Below are 23637 nucleotides of genomic sequence, written 5' to 3' on the forward strand. Positions count from 1 at the left end.
AATTCTTGCAGTGGTCTGCATGTATGTGCTAAGTGCCATAAAGTCCCTTCTGACTTATGGCAGCCCTATGGATCAATGTCTTCCAAAACATCCTATCCTTTAACAGCTCTTCTCAGGTCTTGCAAACAGAGGGCCCTGTCTTCCTTGGTAGAGCCAATGCATCTCATGCTGGGTTCCTGCTGCCTCCAATTCTTCCTAGCATTATTGTCTTTTTCAGTGACAAACTCTCCCCAGCTCTCTGCTAGCACTGGTCACTGCCTATTTTCCCTCATTGTGATGATGATTCTTACACGGAAGTGATGTTAACATAGAACAGTAATGTTTTCCAATCTCTTTTTAAAGTGATAAAGCTAATTCTGAGGTGTGCATGCGTGTGGGGGGGGGGGGGGGCTGGAGCAATTTTCACTGCTTCATTTTAATTTAAAACATAGTGACACTTCATAAACATCCATAAGCCAAAACTACACTGTAATTCAAACCTTTTCTGTTTTTATATAATACATAATGACATGATGATAGGTTTTAAAAAATCAGGGAATTGTTTTGCTATTACCCTCCGCATTTCAGTTACAGTCCACTCAAGGGGGGATTCAGTGTTCCGAGCTAAGGATGGCTGGGCACAAGGGCGGGATTGAAAGCAGAACCTTCATAGTGTTCCCTGTGCACCCAAATAAGGCCCTAGGATTCCGAGACCGTGCAGTAAAATTTCATCGTGGGGGGACAGTGGGGGGTTATGGTTTTTGACAAAGATTTTCTCCCTAAAGTTTCCCCTGGCATGCTGTGAGTACAGGGTCTGGAACCTGAAGACCTATCCAAATGGGGATTAGGATGAGCTCATCACTTCATAATGAAAACTAGTCTTTGTTCCCAGTATGACTCTGGGAGTTGATCGGAGATTGCTTTCTCACAATCACCACCATTCATCTGACATTCACTGGGATGGGCATTTTAAAAAGAACAGAGAAATCCCTGCTCATTGGGCTGTAAAAACAGGCAAATAAATACAGTGTTTTGCGGTTCTGCTATTGCTCTTTAAGCATTCTTCTCTGTAGGGATGTAGTTGCTTAACTCCAAAAGGGGTTCTGGCCTATTTCCGTGATTACTGCTCTGCTAACAAACTGTTTCCAAAATTCCAAGCAAAATAAAGGCTACAAAATGACAGTGTTAGATCTGCCAGAATCTCTCGCACAGATGGTTAGTTACTGTAATAAAACGATGAGCAATGGAAGCACATGTACACATGCATATGCCTGGACTTGCAAGCTACACCAGGGAATCACAAGCTTGAGGCATTTGGTTATTATTCATTTCCTTGGCAAAGGTTGTATTCTCTACCATTTGCCTGTACTGTCTTGGTTCTTTCCCAGTCTGGCCTGACTAGCACTGAGTTTGCATTGTCAGCTGGCAGAACCAGCAATCATGGCTACTTAAAGAACTCATCTCCTATTCTTTAAAATGTTAACAGAAGACCTGGTTTCCAATAGCAAGATTAGGTGTGGATTTCAATTTAAGGAAGCCTGCAACAGAACATAACAGAAGAAGTTTCTAAATTAGCAACCTTAAATACCCCACACACTTTTGAAGGTATAACTGAAGCACAAGAAACGACAGAGTTATTGTAATCAAATAGGGCAGTTCATGGGATTGGACTCGCCTTTCTCAACTATTTTAGCATTGAGAAACCCCTGAAATATTCTTTGGTCTTTGAGAAATGTCGTAAGTGGTGTAATCATGCAGAATATAGTTGGGAAGCATAGTTGTATACATGCCCACTAGGGGCCCCTCCCTTTCCCACCCCCTCCAGCCCCATCATTGTCCATTTTGGGAGGGTGGGGCAATTAACCCCCGTGCATTCACAAAACCCTTCCAGGGCCAACAAGAAACCCCAGGGTTTCATGAACCCATGGTTGAAAAAGCCTGAATTGGATTGAGCCAGGCCAGAAAATCAATATACACCACCTTGATGGAAGAAAGTTGGGAATAAAAGCAATTAATAATAAAGTCAATGGAAATTAATAGAATTTACCCTTGTGTACATGGGGTTATAAATGACTCTATGGAACACAGTAAATTCTTTAGGTTGGTAGAGACTCTAAATGTTAAAGCCACTTGAGAAGCTGCAACCAGCAGTACTTGTGTTCACTTTATTTAAACTGCACACACCAGCCAACAGAGGGCGAGATTAGCACGTGCACAGAACTGTAATGTTTCACAGTGTTCCTGTGAAATTAGTTTACAAATAAGCATCCTGAACATCGGAATCAGAACACAAAAACAAAAGCATTTTTTCCTTTACTCCAGGCAAAACAGATATACAAATTGGCTGCAAGGATGAGGACTCAGAAAGTTTGAAGAGATTATAGTATGCCTTGGCAATGAGAGCAGTGACAGAAAACTACAGGTGCAGCTGGCTAAAAGCTTCTGATTTATATATATATCGTACATAAAACATAAGAGCTATTTCTCCGGGAACAGATTTATTAACATAAATCGAAAGATAGTTGGCTCGTTTCATAAAATTAAGTAAGAAAGAAACACAGTGCTCATCTCTTTCTTAGCCTCAAGCTGTACTGCCAATGTCTAGCTATGTCAAAGGAATCTCAGTCAAGAGCTGCCTCAATTAGCATCCGGTTGTGGTTGTGGTTGTGGCCACAACCAGCAGAGACTGAGTGCGCTGCATCCAGTATCAGTCCAGTAGGCGCACTGTTGTTGGCTTTCACACTGTGTGGTCATAGGACAGTGAGCAGGGAAATGAAGAGGAATGCCACACACTGAAACCAGTCATGCCCATAGCAACCTCCTCTCCTGCAGGCTGACACACACAGCTCATTCTAATGCGGATGAACACACAAGCACATTGTCCATAAATAATTTAACATGAAGTGAATATGCTACTTAGCAAATAGTTCAGAACATTTAAATGCCTGTTTGCTTGTATGCTTGCTCAACTCTTTCAAACAAATGCTGCAAAAATCAGAGCCAATTGGCATAACATGACAAACAGTTGCTTATTTTCTTCTGCTTAGGTAAGAGGGATCTTCTCCCAGGATCCTGCTTTGATAAGTTTGTGTAGATAGAAGACTTCAAAATGATGAATTCTATGTGCATATAAAGCTTTCCCTGTTTCCACAGATCTCTCTCTCAAAACGTATGTCCTTAGGATTTAGCCATGAAAGGGGATATGTAATTGTTCTGATCTTCCTCTGTCTTCTGCAGCCTTTCCACACCAGCTAAAAAGGTATTCTTGAGGAGTCAAGAATCCTAGAAGAAAACATGAGATGCAGCTGACATAGGAAACTTGTAGAAATCAGACTGAGGCACTTCTGATCATTGGTTTCTGTCCATACATGAGCACTTTTCCAGTCCAGCCCACTGCTAGGATTTTCTGCAGGACAAGGCATGTCATGTTGCATCCAGGCTGCACAGGAGGCTGCCGCCTGGCTCAGGACATACAGCCCCGATTCTTCCCGGTACCACATGGGGGAGTATTTGGCCCACTTTCCTCCCCCCCCATCCACCCTAGATTTGTGCTCCAGCACACGGCAGCCAGGGTAGCAAGGTTCAGCCTTGCTGTGGGGCAGCATAGGCCTTTTGTTTTTTTATTTGTGAGAATGTGCAATTGCATAACAACGCAGTACCACATTCTTAAAAATAAAAATGCCCGGGGTGTCTCTGTTGTGCTGCACAACACAGCAGAGCTGCTTGGGGCATTTCTTGTATTTTTAAGAACATGGTATTATGGGTGGGGGTGGGGAGAAACCGGATCAGGACAGCTCAATTTCCCCCCTTCCAGACAACCCAGGCCTGACACGCACCCCGATGAGGCCCACAGCAAAAAAGGGAACATGGATTTATCCAGTTCCCCCATCGGCCAACTGAGGGCTTGAGTCATGCCAGGCCCAGGACTTCCCTGGACTGGTGCCAAAATCAACAGGCCTCATGGGCAGAGCTTTCAGACTGCATGTCTGGCTCTTAGAAAAGTGGTAAGTCAGATCACATCCTTGGTTCAGAAGAAGTATGGGAGTGCTAACTGGCTGATATTGCGCATGGCATCAGGCTGTTTCTCATTCTCATTTTCCATCAAAGTGCCAATCAGCCCACTGCTGTTCTCCACTGAGATGGGGGACAAATTCCTGTTTCACGTGCCACCAGGGTTTTTCTTTAATGACTGACTACGTACTGTTTTCCAGTTTGTACAATTTGCTTACGTGCAAGTCATCAGGATTTTGAGAGAGGGTGCTGTCTGCAAACCTGCAATAATTGTTTGGGAACCCGCTGTTCTGTTTTGGACACTTTTCCACACCTGCTGTCAACATGCACTTCTTTTTCCAGGAAACAAAAGACACCAAAGTATTCTGGTTATTGTTCACCAAGCAAACCTGACTGAAGCGTAATATGAAAATTGTTTATGTGATGGTCTGGTCATTTACACAAGCAGATCATTGGGTTAGTTCAGACCTAACAGGAAAGCACAATTTATTTTAACTGTGGTTAGGTTATGAAAATAGGCTTAAGCCTGCAACCGATCCGTGAATGCCAGCTTGTCTCAGCAAACTCTGGCTTCATTGCTCTGCTCCTTTCACATGCCTCCCAGTTTTAGGGACCTGACAGCTTCCAGTTTGAGATGCGTCAGAGAAAAGTATTTACAAAGACATTACCTTGTTATTATATAGTGAGTAGCTCATGAAGAGCAGAGAATAACACTCAGTGGGCTGTAAGGAAAATAGGCTATCAACATTGTTCTGTTACAGGTAGGTAATTGACCAGGCAGGGACTGTCAAGGAATTACAGGCTGAACTCCAGGGCAAGTGTCTGCAAATAATCAGCCGTTTCTGTTAATTTTTTTTAAAGTTTATTAAAAAGAATTTAGAATAATTTGTTAATCAGAATATATTAAATTCATTAAATGCAGGACGTTCAGCATTAACTTTCTATCCTACCTCCTCTATTCTGTGTTGGCTTTTTGACCATCATCCAGCCTCATCAAAGGTTCTGCTGAAGTGAAAAGATGGCTCACTACTTTGCAATTGCTAATAATGATATTATGGAACAATAAAACAAATGCTATTTTTTAACAAATTGCACAGGATACATAACACATGTCATTCTAAAACTGGATTAATTTTGTAACAAACTTCCGAACGCCGCCAACTTGCAACAGTAGCAATATTCCAGTTTATACAGGATAAGTTAAATCTTGATGAAGCTAAGATGTCAGATCTATACATTCTTTCTTCCCTTGAGAAAAGCTGGTAGCTTCATCAGCCACTTGATTACTCCCAAAGGGCCATGGCTTTTTAACCGTACTTTACAATTATGCTATCAGGCATCTTGTACGCTAATTAAATTTAATTAGCCATCTGCCCCCCTCCCTATTATAATTTTGTGGTCTTATTAAATATTCTTCGGTTCAAAAGGACAACTGAATAACAGATTCTAGAAACTGAATTTTCTATAAACTCATAAAAGTTTTTATTGGTTCCATCACTGCATCTCTTACTGATGTAGTCGACCCCAGGGCCAATCCTAAATGCAGAAACTGGATCATCCACAGACAAGACAGGCTTCTGTATATACTCGGAGACTCCTAAGTATGCCAAAATATGTAAATTAACCAAAAAAAATAAAAACAAAACCAGAAGCAAAACAATGATTGAACATGCTCTAGAACAGTGGTCCCCAACCTTTTTATCACCGGGGACCACTCAACGCTTGACAACTTTACTGAGGCCCGGTGGGGGGGGGGGTAGTTTACTCCTCTACTCTCAACCACTGCCCTAACACTCTCTGATTGCTATGGCAATGTTTAAACATCCCTTCAAAATAAGATACAGACAGGGCACAACAATGAACATTTTATTTTCATGGAAATTTTAACTCATGACAATGACAAATCAGTGGGAACCCTGAGCTTGTTTCTCTGCAAGGAGATAGTCCCATCAGGAAGTGATGGGAGACAATGACACCCGAAGTGTGTTGTAAAGGGCCGGGGGGGGGGGGTGAAGTAAAGGGCCAGGAGGGGGGGAAAGGCATCCTTCGTGGCCCACCTCCAATTAGTTGAAGGACCACATGTGGTCCGCAGCCCACAGGTTGGGGATCGCTACTCTAGAAGACAGAGAATGCTATGGCCCTTTCACACATGCGGAATAATATATTCATCTCACTTTCAATGCATTTTAGTGATAATTTGCTAATGGATTTTGCCATTTCACACAGTAAAATCCAGTTGCAAAGCGCATTGAAAGTGGATTGAAAGTATTAATTGCATGTGAAGCACCACTAATTTTAAGTCAACTAAGTAAAAAGAAGAAGAGGATTAGTTTGCTCAAGTCTTTCAAGCTTATTAAAACTTGGAGGGTGAGTTTCCAAGAGGTACCATGAGATTTCAAAAACTGTTCCCCTTCTCTACAACTCTCCAGCATGTATTTAAACCTAGCTGCTGCAGAAAGCACACACAGTTTTATATAACAACTTCTAAAAACAAACTGAAGCTAGCCACAATATCTTGTAAATATTTTCAACTGTGGAAGCAAATATCTTGCATAAACGACCCTGCAACATGTGAGGCAGTTGGTGAACTAGTCATAATTTGAAAACAGGTGGCAAATAGTGTTTCCAAGACTCTGCCCTTAATCCCTGAGAGGTTTGGTGGGTGGGGCAAGTGGCAAGGAAGCTATATGAATATTTTGATGTCACTTCTGGGTATTATGATACAGAAATTCCCCAACATTGAAAAGCTAATTGTAATAAGGGACTAGGATCCTGCTGTTTAAAAATTACAGTTACATTGGGCCAGTTCAAACCCTGGAGCATTACCAAATAGCTTTTTGAATTTCTGTTTCTATGTATAAGGGGTAAATTGTGGTAGCTCAAGGTATTACTTTGACAGAATTTCGGGGACGAAAATACTATTTTTAATCTCATTTCCCTTTATAAATCATAACCAATAGTCATAAATCCACAATCATACTTTTTTCTGATATACTCTATGCATAGATTCCATTTTGTCTTAAAGTCCAATATTTGTTTATCTTGGACATATATTGTCAATTTTGCCACCTTTTCAACTGCTAATGAAATATAGTGATTATCTCCTTTAACTTCCATTTTTTTGCCCATACTATCCTTGCCACCATCGTCAAGTATCTAAATATCTCTTCATAATTGTTATCTTTTTCATGGACCAAAAATCCTAAAGGATAAGCTTCTGGATTTAAGGTTATGGTGTTCTTAAGGATTTTTGAAATTTCTTTATGGACATTGTCTTGCTTGTTTGAAAGTTCACTACATATGAAATATTGCCCCTCTCACTTCCCTACATTTCCAACATTTATCTTGATAGGCTTTTGTTTATTTTTGATAATTTATGTGGAGTCATGTACCAACAATAATGCAATTTATAATGGTTTTCCTTAGTATAATAGCTATTCATAAATTTCAGATCTTTACTCCAATTTTTTGCCAGGTTTCCAATGGAATGTTATATTCAAGATTCCTTGCCCAATAAGAAGCATAAGTCATACATCTTCTTGATTAAATTATTGACATCTTTACATAAATATGACTCTAGTTTTTTTCAAATTCAAATTCCTATCCCTTTCAAATCTATCCTTAATCTGTCTATATAACCACCAATCCACTTATATTCTTGCACTAATTATTTCCCAACTCAAAATATCGCTGTTTTTCTTTATTTAGTTGTTTACCTAATCTAGCCACCTCTGTGTTCCATTTGTTTTCTTAATAGCTTTAATAGCTTTCTTAGTAGCTTTAACTGTCGTAAAATATTTTTATCTTGCGGTTTTGCCACTATAATATTTTCCTTATTTTTTATTGCTTCTTCTAATTTTTGCCTTCCTTGATCTTTATGTTTTTTCAAATTTACAGTGGTGGGCTATCTATAATCCTGTCATATAGGCCAGTGGTCCCCAATCTGCGGGCCGCGGCCCGGTGCCGGGCCGCGAAGGCCATGGTGCCGGGCCGCGGCTCCCTCTCCCCACCCCCCCTGCAGTAAAAAACTTCCCAGGCCGCAAGCTTGCGGCCCGGGAAGCTTCTTACTGCGGGAGGGCGGGAAGAGGGAATCAGGGCCGGGCTGCGCCCATTTGGGCGCGGCCCGATTCGCGGGCGCGGCCCACGGGCGCAGCCCGATGCGTGGGCGCGGCCCGCGGGTGCGGCTGATGCGCGGGTGCGGCTGATGCGCGGGCGCGGCCCGCGGGTGCGGCTGATGCGCGGGTGCGGCTGATGCGCCGGCACGGCCCAATGAGTGGGCATGGCCTGCGGATGCGGCCGATGCGTGTGCGTGGTCCTCGTGGGCCGCGGGCCGCGCCCCGATGCCCTGCCGGTCCCCTGCCGGTCCCCAACCTCAGAAAGGTTGGTGACCACTGATATAGGCTTTAGAGGTATCCCACACTGTTTTCAGGTTGATATCCTCCAGTATATTTAATTCAAAGAAACTTTTAATTACACTCTACAGGCTTTCACAATTTCTTCGTATAATAATAGTCTAACTATCATTTTGACTACTTTTCCTTCTCTTTGACTTCAAGCTAATTACTACAGGTCTATGGTGTCATAGTACTCCAGGGAGTATCTCAGTTCTACTTATGTCTAAAACAATATCCTTCATAATTCAAATCATATCTAATCTCGACCATGAACTAAGTCTTTAAAAAAAAACCAGGTAAAGTCTTTCATGGTTATATTGTTGTTCCTCCACACATCCACCAATCCCCATTTATTAATGCAATCAAAAAAAGCTCAATGGTAACCTCCCTTGTTCCCTTCCAACACTCCCATTACTTAATCTCTTGTCTAATTTATGTTCAGTTACTCCATTTAAATCCCTCATTTAAATCCCTCATTAAAATAACATGAGTAAAATAAATCAGTCAGATGATAAAATAAAATAAAAAGTTGCCAGATGTTTGGAGGCAGGTGAATGTTTTCCCCATCTTCAAGAAAGACAAAAAGGAGGATCCAGGTGACTACCAACCAGTCGGCTTGACATCTGCAGGTGGCAAAATTTTGGAACAAATCATTAAACAGTCAGTCCTAATATAAGCCTAGTTTTTCAGCACCATTTTTCACACTGAAAAAGCCCTCCTTGGCTTGTACGCGAGTATATACGGTCATTGAAATAAAAGCCTGCTCCAGCCAGCCAAGTGTTGCATTGCCTTTTGCAAATGTGTACTGCAAGCTGAGCTTGCTCTGGCAGCTTGTAGGAATTCAACAGTTTGACTGAGGGACTCTGATCTTTATTTTCCCTTTGTCTTCACTTCTTCCTCTTTTTAATCACTTCTTCCAAAATATTCTTTTGGTTTCTGTGGGTGGGGTGGGTTTTGGGGTTGCTTTGGGATTTACTATTTCTTTCCTCTAGTGTTTCTTCTTTTATCTGAAGGGCAGCATTGTATGCCTTTTCTTCTTGGGGTTGGGTTTCTTTTAAGAGTTGATTCCTACAGTTCTTTTTTCAGTATTCAGTTTTGCAGTTGTAGTTAGAGTTGTCCATTCTTGTATTCAGTTTTGCAGTTGTAGTTAGAGTTGTCCATTCTCCCAGTTTGGTAGCTGTTGTGCTTGTTGTAGTAAGTTGCCAACTTCAGGTACTGTTCTTTTGCTCTTGTTGGCTGGCCTGGGGGGCACTGTGATTCTCCTGCCAGAACTGTTCTCTCAGAGCAGTTCTGTCTGAGCTCTCTCAGGGTGTCCTTTGGTTAGTGAAAAGCAGGGTACAAAACTCAGCAGCTATTCATCCTCTTGACTTTTCTGCATTTGTTGGGGGGGGGGGAAGAGCCTGTGATGATGGAGCATTTCCCACCCTCGGCTTATATGCGAGTCAATGTTTGCCCAGATTTTGTGGTAAAATAAGCCTCGGCTTATATGTGGGTTGGCTGATATGAGAGTATATACGGTACTTGTTAATGGTTCAGCATCATCTTAGAGAAGAGTGAGAAGTGGAGTGCCCCAGGGATCTGTCCTCTGTAGTTCAACATATTTATGATTTATGATTTGGATGAGGGATTAGAGGAGGTACTTATTAAATTTGCAGACGATACTAAACTGGGAGGGGTAGCAAACACAACAGAAGACAGAATCAGAGTACAGGATGATTTTAATAGGCTTGAGAAGTGGGCTATACTGAATAAAATGAAATTCAATAGGGATAAATGTAAAGTTCTGCATTTTGGTCAGAAAAACCATATACGTCAATATAGGATGGGAGAGACTTGTCTTGACAGTAGTATGCATGAAAATGATCTAGGAGTCTTAGTAGACCATACATTGAACATGAGTTAGCAACATGACTTAGTGGCTAAAAAGGTAAATGGGATTTGGGGCTATATCTAATGGAGTATCCTGTCCAGATCATGGGAGGTGATGGTACCGTTTTACTCTGCTCTGGTTTGACCTCACTTGAAGTACTGTGTTCAGTTTTGGGCACCACAGTTGAAGAAGGATGTAGACAAACTGGAGCATGTCCAGAGGAGGGCAACAAAGCTGATGAGAGGTTTGGAGACCAGGATGTATGAGGAAAAGTTGGGGGAGCTTGGTCTGTTTAGCCTGGAGAGAAGACGACTGAGAGGGGATCTGATAACCATCTTCAAGTATGTAAAAGGCTGTCATATAGAGTAGCGATCCCCAACCTGTGGGCTGCAGACCTCATTTGGTCCGTCAACTAATGGCCCTTTACTTCATCCCCCCCGGCCCTTTACAACACACTTCGGGTGTCATTGTCTCCCATCACTCCCAAATGGTGGCAATAAAACAATTTAAAAATCTTTCACTAGTTAAGATATACCCTGTTATAGCCATGGGATTTTTGATGTTTCCTGTTTAATATTGCTTAAATCTTCGTCAATTTTATTTACCTTTCTGTTCATGGCACTCAAAGTCTCAGCCGTTTGTATCATTTTTGTCATCATCTCCTGCATATTCACTTTATCTGGGGTGGAGACAACAAACTGCATTTGTACCTTCCTTTTCCTTTCTAGGTGTCATTATTCCTTTTTAATAAGTAATAACATGGTTCCAAAATTAATAATATAACAACCAGAATCTTCTGTAAAATCTGTGACATTATACACCTGTTTTCCCTTCCCCCTTTCAGCTTCTTCTTCAGCTCACAGGAGTTAGATAGTTTCTTCAACAATACAGACTCCACTTTGCATTTCAGTTGCTTAATCACCTAGTTTAAGGAAATGAAAGGTCACTCCAGGCTTGTTTCTACTCAGGGTCTTACAGGTTGATAGAGAGTTCTTTTTCTCCAGCCATGGTGAGGCCTTACAGTGACTACAACTCCTTCTCCTTCACAGCTTTCACCTTTTTCAGGCACTGGAGATCCCCCAGAGTTTCTCCCTTGTACTAGAAAACTCTAATTTGCAGGTAAAAGAGTGTTTACCTACATTCTCTAATACAAAGAAGTTCTGTTGATTCAGAGCCAGCCAGCTGGAGACGAAGCTCCACTGGAAGCCTTCCCCCATTTTTTGTTGCACAATCTGAGTTCTAAAAAAATGTTCTAAATGATGCCACTATAACATTAAACCAGTATAGCACATCAGTGGAGTGAAGGCATCTCAATGATGCTGCTATAGCACTGAAGTGCTATAGCAGGACCACTTAGAACATTAAAAGAAAAACCTCCTAGGAAGATTGCATGAGGAACAAAGGGCAGGAGGGCATGGCACAGTTTGAAATGACCACTGGACTTCAGAGGCAGCTCATTAACAAAAGGAAATATGCGGTATGAGCTCTCCATCCCTGTATTGCTTTACCTGAAATTGGGCCAAATAGAACAGTAAAGTGAAAATCCCCATTAAGTCCACCCTCCAAATCAGTCATTTTCTATGTGGGAACTGATTGTGGTCATCTGGAGGTAAATCGTGTCAGTGGAAGATCTCCAGTTACTGCCTGGAGGTTGGCAACCTTATTGAATATGTGTCAGCAGCTTCTAGGAAAAGAACAGATAGAACTGACAACAGATAGAAGCTCCTATCTTTGAGAGTGCCTATTGCTGGAAAACTTCTCTACATGTATACATACAGCAAGGACCAGGGCTTCACCACTCCTGCAGATTGAATGGAAACAGTCCACATACATATAGAAAATTATCGGATAAGAGACCTGGAATGTGTTTTATTACTCAAAACACATATATAGGTCTGAAATTTGAAAAGCAGGCAGCAGCTACAGTGTGAGTTAGCAACATCTGAGGCACTGTGCAATCAATGGGGAACATGTTCAAAAACTATCCTGAGGCTCCTATGAAATAAGTCTTTTAAAGTATATCTAGAGACACATCTCAAAAACAAGCATGTCAACCTCAAAGAGAGTCCTAGAATCTTCAGCTATCAAAACCCAACACCCACAGATTTTTCAGGCCACTGTTATATAATATAAATCAATCATAAAGAGCTGCAAGAAATTGGCAAGAAAAAAGTTCCACAGCAGCAGCAACAAAAACATCTGTAGTTTTAAGAGAATCTTTGGAGACTAAGGCTTATTCCAAGTGTAGGACAATGCACTTTCAGTGTGCTTTTGCAGCTGGAGTTTCCTGTGCAGAACAGGAAAATGTACTTTGAAAGTGCATTGAAAGTACATTAACCATTTTGTGCAGAATGGGCCCATGAGGAAAGGTTGAAGGAGCTTAGTCTGTTTAGCTGGAGATAAGACAACTAAGAGGTGATAGCCATCTTCAAGTACTTGAAAGACTGTCACACAGAGGATGGAACAGAGTTATTTTTTATTGCCCCAGAGGGTCGGACCAGAACCAATGGGATGAAATTTATTCAAAAGAATTTTCAGCTAAACATCTGGAAGGAATTCCTATGAGTTAGAGCAGTTCTTCAGTGGAACAGGCTTTCTCAGGAGGTGGTGGGTTCTCCTTTGGAAGTTTTTAAGCATAGGCTAGATAGCCATCTGACAGAAATAAAGTTATGCTGGGTAGAATCCAATTATCAGAAAAACTTAAGGAGTTGGGAGTTCAAGAGGCATGGGAATTTCTTAAAAGTGAAATACTGAAGGCACAATCACAAACAATTCCTTTGAGAAGGAAAAATGGGTGGAGCCTAAATAAGCCAGGGTGGCTCCATAAACTGCTTTCAAAAGCTTTGAGCAATAAAAAAGATTCATTTAGGAAATGAAAGGAAGGCCTTCCAACCAAGGATGAATATAAACAAATAACCAATGCTTGTAGGGAGAGTGTTAGAAAAGCTAAAACTCAGTATGACCTTAAGCTAGTGAAAAATGCTGAACACAACAAAACAGGTTTCTTTAGTTATGTTCAAAATAAGAAAAAGAGAAAGGACATGGTAGGTCCATTGTGAGGACAAGAAAGTGAAATTGTCACCAGTGATGAAGAGAGTGCTGAACTGCTCAATTCCTACTCCTCAGTTTTCTCTTGCTATTGAAATTGTGCTCAATGTGGCAGAATCACATAATGTGATGAGGGATGGCAGTTGCAGCCTATAATCATGGTAATCCATAAACACCTACTTTCTTTCAATGTTACTAAGTCCTCTGGGCCAGATGAATTGCATCCAAGAGTACCAAAAGAACTTGCAGATATAATTTCTGAACCTCCATCAATTATTTTTTTACAATACTTGGAGAACAAAGTGCCAGAAGATTGGAGGCAGGCAAACGTTCCCATCTTCAAAGAGGAAAAAAGGAGGATCCAGGTAACTACGAAACTTTTAGCTTGATGCCTACAGCTGGCTAATGTTTAGAACAAATCATCAAACAGTTGGTCCTTGAGCAGCTAGAGCAGTTAGCTGTGATTACTAAGATCAGCATAGCTTTTTCAAGAACGTCATGTCAGATTAACCTTAGCTCTTTTTTGGAGAAAGCTCCTACTTGCTGGATCAGTGGAATGCTGTGGATACAATTTACCTTGATTTCAGTAAAGCTTTTGATAAGATTCCATATTATATTCTTGTTGATGAGTTGGTAAAATGTGGTATGGATGCTATTACTGCTAGGTGGGTTGAGAATTGGTCCACAGATTGCACCTAAAGATTTGTCATCCTCTTAGAGAGGAGTGACAATTGGAATACTTCAGGGATCTGTCCTTGACCCTGTGTTATTCAACATATTCATAAGTGAATGAAGGAATAGGAACTTATTAAATTTGCAGATGATACTAAACTGGAAGAGGTAGCAAACAGCAGAAGACAGAATCAAGATACAGAATGATCTTGACAGGTTGGAAACCTGGGCTAAAATGAATTCCAATAGTGAAAAGTTCTGCATTTAGGTAGGAAAAATCAAATGCATTGTTATATGATGGGGGAGATCTGTTATTTATTAATTATTATTATTTAGATATATTTCCCGCCTCTCCCGACAGGCTCGAGGCGAGTCACAACAACTAACCCCATTAAAATTCCCATTAAAACATCAATCTACTAACATGACGGCTAAAAATCCCATCTCTCCCCCAATTATCAAAGAGGTGAAGAGGAAAGGATAGGAGACTAGTGTACACTTCAACTCCTAGGGGGGGAGCGATGTCCCTGATTCGCTGACCCCAGCCTCAACCATAGACCTGGTGGAAGAGCTCCGTTTTACAGGCCCTGCGGAAAGCTGACAAATCCCGCAGGTCCCACAGATCACCCGGGAGCTCATTCCACCAGGTAGGGGCCAGGACAGAAAAGGTCCTGGCCCTGATTGAGGCTAGGCACACTTCGTTCAGGCTGGGGACGACCAACAGGTTCTCACCCGCAGAGCATAAGGCCCTGCGGGGGGCATAGAGTGGTAGGCAGTCCCTCAGGTATGTGGGTCCCAACCCGCATATGGCCTTGAAGGTTAAAACCAAAACCTTGAACCGGATCCGGGCAGCAATTGGCCGCCAATGCAGTTGCCTCAGCACCGGCTGGATGTGGGCCCTCCAAGATGTTCCAGTGAGGACCCTGGCAGTTGCATTTTGCACCAGCTGTAGTTTCCGGGTCAGGGACAAGGGTAGGCCTGCATAGAGCAAGTTACAGAAATCTATTCTGGAGGTGACTGTCGCATGGATCACTGTGACCAAGTGGTCAGGGGACAGGTAGGGCGCTAGTAGCCGGGCCTGGCGAAGATAGAAAAATGCCTGGCCCGCTACTCTCTTGACCTGAGCCTCCATAATCAGGGAGGCATCAATAGTCACACCCAAATTCCTAGCTTGGGGTACGATGTAAGTTGCACCCCTGCTAGGGTGGGTAGACGTGCTGCCTGTTCCCACCCCCTTCCCCCCAGCCACAGGACCTCTGTCTTAAAGGGGTTGAGTTTCAGGTGACTCTGCTCAAACCATTCAGACACTGCTTCCAAACATCTGGCAAATGGTTCCGGGGGGGGGGGAGTTTGGGTGGCCGTTCATTAGGAGATGGAGCTGGGTGTCATCAGTGTACTAATGGCAACCCAGCCCAAAGCTCCGCACCAGCTGGGCCAGAGGACACATAAAGATGTTAAACAATGTGGGGGAGAGGACAGCACCCTGAGGTACCCCCGCAAGGGAGTCTATAGGGCTGTGAGAACTCTTCCCCCACAGCAACCCTCTGGGACCGGTTCTGGAGGAAGGAGTGTACCCAGCACAAGGCTGTGCCCCATATCCTCATACCAGCCAGGCCATGGACCAACAGTTTGTGGTCCACGATGTCAAATGCCGCCGATAGGTCTAAAAGGACCAACACGACTGACCCGCCTCTATCCAGCTGGCGACAGAGGTCATCCAGCAGGGCGACCAAAACCGTCTCCACCCCGTGGCCAGGGCGGAAGCCAGACTGAGTGCTGAAGTTTCCTCCAAGAATGCCAGGAGCTGGTCCGCTGCAGCCCTCTCCACCACCTTGCCCAGGAACGCTAAATGCAACACTGGGCGGTAGTTACCAGGGTCCAGCGGGTCCAGCAATGGTTTCTTCAGGAGAGGGCGGACCACCGCCTCCTTGAGCCGCTCAGGAAACTCTCCCGTACTCAGGGTGGAGTTGATGATGTCTCTGAGCTGGCCTCCTATCTTCTGGCCACCTCCCTTGAGGAGCCAAGAAGGACAGGGGTCGAGGGGACAGGTGGTCGCCCTGACCGAACCTAGCAACTTGTCCACTTCTTGGCAGTAGTATGCGTGAAAAGGATTTAGGGATCTTAGTAAACCACACATTGAACATAAGTCAGCAGTGTGTCTCAGTAGCTAAAAAGGCAAATGGGATTTTGGACTGTATCAAAAGAAGTATAGTGTCCAGATCACACAAGGTGATGGTACCACTTTGCTCTGGTTACACCTCACTTAGAATACTGTGTTCGGTTTTGGCCACCACAATTGAAGAAGGATGTAGACAAACTGGAGCATGTCCAGAGAAGGGCAATGAAAATTCTGAGGGGTTTGGAGACCAAGACATATAAGGAAAGGTTGAGAGAGATTGGTCTGTTTAGCCTGGAGAGAAGACAAACAAGAGGTGATATGATATCCATCTTCAAGTACTTGAAGGGCAGAAGATGGAGCAGAGTTATTTCTGTTGCCTCAGAAGGTTGGACCAGAATCAATGGGTTGGAATTAATTCAAAAGAATTTTTGACTAATCATCTGGAAGAAGTTCCTGACAGTTAAAGCAATCCCTCAGTGGAACAGGCTTCCTTGGGTGGTAGTATGTTCTCCTTCCTTGGAACATGTAAAGCAGAGGCTAGATAGCCACCTCACAGAAATGCTGATTTGTTGAATTTAGGAAAACTGAAAGTAAGTGGGCAGAAGGGATTGTGCCCATGTTTCACTTTTATGGCCCTTTCTTGCATGCCCAGAGAAATACTGATCACCACTTTGGGGTCCAGAGGTGAATTTCCTCCAGTCCAGACTGCCCAGGGATTCTGGAGTTTTTTTTGGGGGGGGGGCATCATCTGGGCATAGAATTGGGGTCAATGTTAGCGGGCAGATAGCTGTGAATTTCCTACATTTTGCATAGGGTTGACTAGAAGGTCCTGGAGATGCCTCCCAACTCTATGATTCTGTGATTCTATGAGTTCAGTGTTTGCAAATTCTCATGGAGTCCTATTATTTTTTTATGCATGGGTAGGCCAGTCCCTTACTGTAATGAATGATGTTTAGCGTGGACTAGAAAAGTTGAAAAATGTGTCATTTAACAGTACCTCAAAATGATCAGCAACATTACAAGCAAAGAACAAGTGTTTCCCTGATGATGACAGATGGCTTTTCAGAATGTAACAGTCAGACCATAAAACATTAACTGCTTATTAAAATTGCCCCTTATTTTAATTTATTCAGCCATATCTATGGCAGAGGTTTAAAAAAGTCACCTTGAATCATGCCCTGAAATGTTCAGGGCAAAAGATATGATGTTCTACATTTGGGATCAAAAGCACCTGAAGAAGAGATGAGAAACAGACCTATTTCCATAAAATCTTCATCGGGAGTCAAATTAATGTAAAGCATTCAGTATACATCTTTCATGTGTCAGTGCAAATGCAGCAACAATTGTCAGGACTGTCTGGGAATAGGACTGCTAATGATAGGTCTGGAAATTCCTGAAGATTTGGGATCAAGTCTGTGGAGAGTAGAGGGACATCAAGAGAGTGTAATGCCCATAGCAGGTTTAACAATGTAGCACATGCTATGGTTCCCATTCTTTCAGGGACCCTGCACGGTGGCTCCCTCCCCTGGGGCCATTTACCTTCCAGTGCTAAGGGCAAGGAAAATAAAAGAAGCCAGCCAGACTGCAGGCCTCTACAAACTAATTTCTACAGTGGCTGATAGGGGACAACACAAACAGCCTGTGGCGCTTTATTACCTTCAGTTTCAGATTGCATGTGATAGGTTGCCTTGGTCACCTTGCTGCTATGCATGGGAGATTTCAGACCGGCACCAACTTCTTCCTCCTGCCTGTTTGGAGATAGCACAGCATGTACACAAACACATTTATGATTTGTGCTGTCCCGGGGTGCAATAACAGGAGTCCCAAGTTGGCCACCTGAATGCCAGATGCCTTCCTCACTGCTAGAAGTCTCTGTTCTGGCTTGGGAAGCAAGCAGTCCAGACATATAAAGGTAAAGGTAAAGGTATCCCCTGTGCAAGCACCGAGTCATGTCTGACCCTTGGGGTGACGCCTTCCAGCGTTTTCATGGCAGACTCAATACGGGGTGGTTTGCCAGTGCCTTCCCCAGTCATTACCGTTTACCCCCCAGCAAGCTGGGTACTCATTTCACCGACCTCGGAAGGATGGAAGGCTGAGTCAACCTTGAGCCGGCTGCTGGGATTGAACTCCCAGCCTCATGGGCAGAACTTTCAGACAACATTTATGCTGCCTTACCACTCTGCGCCACAAGAGGCTCTTTCCAGACATATACTCATGAACAAATATCTTCCTTTCGGTGCTGCTGTCTCATCTTGCTTCCCTCAGTGCTCTGGACTCTATTCTAGCAGTAAGTAAAGGCTACATTGCATCTAAGAAGTAGGAACTGAACAAAAGTGGTATGCTCAAGTGCAAGGGATTGGGGGGCCCATATGAATGTCCCCTCCCAACATTCTGTTTGGAGGATAACTTCATGTTGGAGGATTTCCTTCAAGGGTATTTTTGTCTATTGTTTATGTTTGAATCAGAATGGAAGGGTATAACTTCATTCCAAAGTAACTCTTGTGTGCTGAAAAGGGCTTTAGGTATTTGACTTTGACCCATTATGCACGGGGGTTTTAGCGCACATTCGGGGTGGAATGGCGGCGACTAAAATCACCGATAATGCACGGTGCCGGCTGCAACCGGCTGCAGCTTCGGTGCATGCCGCCGAAAAAGCCGTGTCAGCGAAACGCGGAAGAAAGCGCAGCTTCCGGGTGACCGGGGCGCAACCAGAAGCGGCGCCCGGATTGCCGCGTGCATAATTGGTTACTCTGGGTTTTGCCGCCGTCGCGCCCCGCCCCGTACATAACCGGTATGCATCGCGTCTTCCCCCTCCGCGTTTTCCATGTGACTCGAAATCGCCGTTTCGGCGGCCGTGCATAATGGGCCTTTGAGAGAAATGCTCTTTGATGCCACATTTCAAAGTGAATCATTGGGTTTTTTCTAATATATGTTGAGGTGTGCATGCACAGAAAAGCTTCAACATTTAAGAAAATTTTGTTGGTCTTAAAGGTGCTACTGGACTCAAAGTGTCTTGGCCTAGCTTGTTCTGAGTTGAAGGATGCAGTGTGATCCTAAGTATGTTTGCCTATATTCTCAGTGATGCCTTCAGCCAAGTTAGTGTGTGTAGGGCTGTTGGTCTTAAGTGGATTGATTTTATTAAAACTTAAAAGAAAACACTGCAGACCGAGCTGCAGAAGAGTCTTGTTCGTAAAGTCACCATGAGTCAGAAATGATGGAACCTAACTACAACTAACAAGGGCCCCGCTCTGGCTCTAGTGCTACGGGCCCCACAGACCCTTAAACTGGGCCTGATAATGCCATATACTCTGCCCTCCAAAGCTGCTAGTTTCTCCAGACAACCTGATCCATATAGTGTGGAGATCGGTTGTAAATCTAGGAGAACTCCAGATCTCACCGGGAAACCAGTAACCCTATCTGGAAACAGGCCCAGTGATCCATCAGAAAACATATGGTTAAATTTTGCCTAAATTTGATGGACTTTCAGATTTAACCGCAATTTGCCAGTGTATCAAATTAACCCAGAAGTTGCATATGGACACAAAGTGGCTTTGTGGAACCTTTGATATTATTTATTTAAAACATGTTTATGTCGCCTTTCCACCCACAGGGTCCACGAGGGGGTGAACATAAAAACATTAAAACAATTAAAATAAAGTTAAAAATATAAAATTCATTTAAAACACAATAATTACAACACTACAGCATCCATGTGGTTGCCTCTTACCAAGACCGCTGATTCCAGCAGCCCAGGGACCCTCAAGCGAATACGGTCACTGGGGGCCGGAGGTGGCTGTGACCTCATTTTTTCCTATGCTCCTTTCCTGTTGCACAGTGAGTCCTCCAGACACGATTGGCTGTGGCCATGGGCAGGACCTGTGGGGGTAAGCAGCCTGCCCCCATTATTAAGGAGTAGTGTAGGGCCCCTTGTCTTCTTCTCTCTTTGGTTTTGCGACTGCCCACCCAGCCCACACATCATTTTATTATATCATAGTGTCATTGACATGAAACCTGGCATTTTTGGCCTTTATGTCAGTTTATTTTTATGTTTTTCTGTAACAGCTCATAGTTATAGGGCATGAGGGCAGATCCATATTGGGGGGATGTTGAGCCTGCATGCTGGACTCCCCATTTTGGGAGCCTCCCTATGAGGCTCTGTGGATACGGAGCTTCAGTGACAGTCCCAGCAGGGCTGCCTGGCTCACAATTCTGGGTGACAGGGGGTGGTTTTAGTATGCTTTTGCCCATGGGACAGTGCATGCAAATTCCCAAGTGCCTCCACATCTGGCTGCTGAGATTTCCTTGTAAATTGCTGGCATCAAGATGGCTGGATCCACCCATGCAACGCCTACACTCATCTGCACAAGAAAAAGCCCTGGCTTTTTCTTGCCAAAATATACATACTTGTGTGTGGCATCCTTATTTCATCCCCAGATCCTGTCCCCTTGCAACACACTACTGATATCATCAGGGTTTTAAAAACTTAAATACTATTGGGGGAGTGGTTTAATGAACATGACAATCCAATAATGAAAAAATAAGCTGGAAGAGGGTGAGATAAAGAAATTTAATAGAAGCATTATGCAAAATTGACTTCCAGAAAAATGTGAAGGTAAAAGTGATCTCCAAAGAGCCAGGGGGAGGGAGAAAAGAAATACAAAGTGACAACTAAAGTCACAAAGATGTGAACAGAAATCAGAAGATAAACAGAAGCAGTAAGAAGCCTGAACTGATGGGGGAACATGTGGAAAAGCCCAAAGTTTTCACGTGTCAGCAAAGGACACTGATAGAGGGAGACAGATGATTCTCCTTGGTCAGGGAGTTCCAAAGCTTCAGTATTGTGACACAGAAGAAGACTCATTTTCAGATTGCCACCTGTGTAGCCTCAGGTGGCAGTGGCAACCAAAGCAGGGCCTCCAAGGATGACCAGAGTAAGAAGGCAGCACTTGAAGTATGGTAGTCCCAAGCCACAAAGGACTAAGATTAATGCCAGCATCTTGGATTGAGATTGGAAGCAAACTGGAAGTCACCATAGGTAGAACAAGACTTAGATATGGTCCCTACAAACAACTCTAGTCAACACTCTGTCTGCAGTATTCTGTACAAAGATAGTCTTCAAGGGCAGCCCCATACAGAGCACATTGCAGTAATCAAATTTAGATTTTTCCAGGGTATGCACTACAGCAGCAAGATCTCTTCTGCTCAGGAAGGCCTGCCACCACTGCTCCTTGTTTATCCTGTAGAAAGCTGGGATCCAGAAGCACCCCCAAGCTATGAACCTAATCCTTTAGGAGAAATGCAGTCCCATCCAGAACAGGGGATAACCCATTTTCCAGATCAGACCTTCACACTCACCAATAGCATCTGTAATTTGTCAGCATTAAGTTTCAGACTATTGTTGTTGTTGTTGTTAGGTGCGAAGTCGTGTCCGACCCATCGTGACCCCATGGACAATGATCCTCCAAGGCCTTCCTGTCGTCTATCATTCCCCGGAGTCCATTTAAGTTTGCAGCTACTGCTTCAGTGACTCTATCCAGCCACCTCATTCTCTGTCGTCCCCTTCTTCTTTTGCCCTCAATCACTCCCAGCATTAGGCTCTTCTCCAGGGAGTCCTTCCTTCTCATGAGGTGGCCAAAGTATTTGAGTTTCATCTTCAGGATCTGGCCTTCTCAGGAGCAGTCAGGGCTGATCTCCTCTAGGACTGACCGGTTTGTTCGCCTTGCAGTCCAAGGGATGCGCAAGAGTCATCTCCAGCACCAGAGTTCAAAAGTTGTTACCTCTAATCAATTCCAAAACTGTCTCCAGGTGCCTTTGCTCCATGCTTCCTTTGGTAACAAAAGAGCCAATTTTAATTTGACTAGCAGCTCACCTAATCATTCTGTTGTTTTCTGAATTAATATAACTTTAAAAATGCACTTGCACATACATAACATCTAAACTCTCTGTTCAGACATCACATCTTCTAAAACTTTTTTTAAAAGGCAGCCATTTATGGAGAAAAAATTATTACCTTACCATTTATATGAACTTCATAATGCAGAGTAGGGGCATTGCTTATAAAAGCAACCCCATCTTTTTGTTTCTTTTCCTCTCTGAACAGATTTCTTTATGCAATTCATAGGAGAGAAATATGCACTTGGTATACAGAGACCTGTAAGTAACAGGTGAAAAGAAATGTAAATCTAAGTGGCATATGCCACAAAAATTTAATAACTCTGTGTCAAGTGCACAATTGCATAACAGCTTTTTTTTGTAAAAAAAAAAAAGACACAAAAGATTGGAGTTCAATGTCCACATCTGGCAAACCATCTGGAGGATCAGGCTGCATTAATAATAAATTTACTTGAATGCTATTTTAAAAAATACAATGTATTCATGTTAATACCCTCTCAGTCACAAACAATGAAATGTAAAATGGTACACTCTGCTTTTTATCAGCCATCTGCCATTCGGTGAACTACCCAGCTCCTAATGCATTCTAGGTCACTATGGCAGAGAGTTTGCATTTATAGTGATGTCATCACAGGGACTAGGAGAGGGGGGGGGGAATTTCATGTCAAGTGATTTACACACTACAAAGGAACAATAGAAAACCAGCAAAAATAAGTTGTAATTACTTACTATAACTATGTTCAGCTATATTGAATAAAATATCACTTCTTTATAAAAGAGTTAAAAGGATCTTGGTTTTAAAGTTGTCAAGTCAAATGGAGAAGGATAAAAATAATGAGAGGGTCATCTCCACCACCCCCCCCACACACACACTTCTTCAGGATTTAAAATAAGAGACATTATAAATGAAAACCACCATGCAAGGGCTGCATAATGGGCATGAAGAAAAGGCTTATTGATGGCCAGTAGAAACCAAATGCAAGCAGTTTGCATGTGTTCGTGTTTTCGGCTATACACCTTATACAACACTAGTCAATGTTTGGTTTTGCCGACGTTTGAGTTATTGTTAAGACGAAAGAGTAACCACTAGAAACTCCCTGAACACAGATTCAGGTGGACAGCCATGTTGGTCTGAAGCAGCAGAACAAAAATGTGTGTGCATATGAAAGCTTATACCTTGAATAAAACTTGGTTGGTCTTAAAGGTGCCTCTGGACTAAAACTTTGTTCTGGAAACTCTCTGGTAAGACACAGAGTTTTCAGAACTTTCTAGAGCTAACCTATGTAATTTCTGGATTTACCACAAAAGTGATATAGTACTACACAGGATGCCAAGGGCTCCCCCCCCCCTCACTGTTGTTTGGAGTAATGGCAAGCAAGGACAGCTGCCAGCATGAGACTGTGCAATATAGCAGGAGGCCTGGTGGAAATGGGATGAATATATGTGATCATTTAGCAAGTCACTGCATATAAAATCATTTAGTAAGCTGGTAAGAAGAAGGAGGAGGAGAGTTGTTTTTTTATGCCCCACTTTTCACTGCCTGATGGGGAAGGCACTGGCAAACCACCCTGTATTGAGTCTGCCAAGAAAACACTAGAGGGCATCACCCCAAGGGTCAGACATGACTCGGTGCTTGCACAGGGGATACCTTT

General features: G+C 43.1%; 1 protein-coding gene and 1 long non-coding RNA gene across 2 annotated transcripts in view; both read right to left on the reverse strand.

Moving 5' to 3' along the window:
• The window catches only part of SLC35F1 (solute carrier family 35 member F1), a 321899-nt gene that overhangs the window by 249974 nt on the left and 48288 nt on the right, over window positions 1-23637 (reverse strand). The window lies entirely within an intron of this gene.
• On the reverse strand, window positions 1476-17932 carry LOC143819437 (uncharacterized). Its single transcript, XR_013224974.1, has 5 exons — window positions 17750-17932; window positions 10860-10933; window positions 4941-4995; window positions 4209-4322; window positions 1476-3261 (listed from the first exon to the last, which is right to left on the reverse strand). It is a non-coding gene; the product is annotated as an uncharacterized LOC143819437 (long non-coding RNA).

The sequence above is a fragment of the Paroedura picta genome, chromosome 1 (assembly GCF_049243985.1).
Source record: "Paroedura picta isolate Pp20150507F chromosome 1, Ppicta_v3.0, whole genome shotgun sequence".
NCBI classification, from domain to species: Eukaryota; Metazoa; Chordata; class Lepidosauria; order Squamata; family Gekkonidae; genus Paroedura; species Paroedura picta.